The sequence below is a fragment of the Vicia villosa genome, linkage group LG1 (assembly GCF_029867415.1).
Source record: "Vicia villosa cultivar HV-30 ecotype Madison, WI linkage group LG1, Vvil1.0, whole genome shotgun sequence".
Taxonomy (NCBI): domain Eukaryota; kingdom Viridiplantae; phylum Streptophyta; class Magnoliopsida; order Fabales; family Fabaceae; genus Vicia; species Vicia villosa.
In genome coordinates, this window is record NC_081180.1 from 88,986,020 (window position 1) to 88,987,554 (window position 1,535).

Consider the following 1,535-nt stretch of genomic DNA (forward strand, 5'->3'; position numbering starts at 1 on the left):
GCGGCACGGACTTTAGTGAGCGGAGGGTCCAGAATCTCAACTCAACCCGCCATATAATGGCGGGTGTGCGTGTCGGCCCGATAAATCACGACTTATTTGGCCACCCTTTGTTATTCAACGCCAACGTAATCTCCTCTCGCGATTCATTTAAGAAATTGTCATTCACATTCAAAAGATAAGTACTAGCAAAATGTATGCATTTGCAGCCTTAAATTCTGAATGTTAAATTCCAACACAATATCTCGCACTACTTTACTTATTTTCTCTTTCTATTTTTAATCTTTAAATGTAAAAAAATATAAATATTCTCTAAGATCTATTTAATTTTTTTGTTACATAAAATTTATAAATAAAAAGTAGTTTTATAAAATTAAATAAATAAACAAATTTTATTATTTTTAAAATTTAAAAATAAAAATATTTACAAAACAAAATTAAATAAACTCTCTTTCTCTCACTCACACCTTACGAAATAGTTGAAAATAGAAATTAGAAATAGTGTTAAAAAAGAAAATCAACATTCGGTAATCCTACAATTTTGTAAAATATTTATATCCATCAAAACTTCCAAGTAGCAACATTTATCTCCTAAAAATAAACACCGAAATTTTATACGCCAGAAGGGCTCATGTGCTACTATATATATAACTACCATTGTTAAGAAACAATTATCAAAGAAGAAAAACACATAAAACTACCAACAACAGCAAAGCAAATAGTTTTACATTTTAATTAAAAACAAACAAAAAAATGTCAAACAAATTTGTTGCATTGTTGTTGTTGTTGGTGTGTGTTGTAACTGTTCAAGGTAGTGGAAAATTGATGACCCCAGAAGAGTGCTATAGTTATTGCTACAAATCCATGTTTTATCCAAAAGCCATGGCAGATCCTATTTGCAAATATCGTTGTCAATTCCCTATGTACGAGAACGACCGTAAGTTTCACTTCATTTTTATCATGTTTCCTTATAATTTCATATCTTATATATAAAAGTTATTCCGAATATGTTTTTAATTTTTTTGATAATGTTCTAATTAATGATTTGTTGAAAATGCCAGCTGGTTTTCCAACGGGAATAGCCTTGAACGTAAGGAAGGGTCTTCCTTCCAATTGAAACTCCTGCAAGTTTTCCGATCCCAGCACCAAAAGTTCTTTGAGAAATGGAAAATTTGTGATTGAACATGAAATAGCATGATAAGCAAAAAGAATTCAAGAAAAGCATTAGGCTTTCTAACGAATCTATGTACTATCATCATTCCATGTCGATGATGTCCCTTTTCTTCTTCTTTGTTATTTGTTACGACTATATATAGATTAAATTTATTCTTTATATTATGATTCTTTTATCCATCTTCTCTTTTTTATTGTCACAATTTAAAACTTAGGCTATAGTTTGTATTGAAGAAACATGATAAAATTCATTCCATCACTTTTTAATTCATTTATTTTGGAATAAGGACATTTGGTATTTAAAACAATAAAAGAAATATATATTTCATCTCGGTCTACTATATTCCATTATTTTCCATTATGTT

At 29.1% G+C, this 1,535-nt stretch overlaps 1 long non-coding RNA gene across 1 annotated transcript; it reads left to right on the forward strand.

Moving 5' to 3' along the window:
* The first annotated feature begins 667 nt into the window (after positions 1–667).
* On the forward strand, positions 668–1,330 carry LOC131611824 (uncharacterized). Its single transcript, XR_009287172.1, has 2 exons — positions 668–934; positions 1,059–1,330. It is a non-coding gene; the product is annotated as an uncharacterized LOC131611824 (long non-coding RNA).
* Positions 1,331–1,535: the final 205 nt, after the last annotated feature.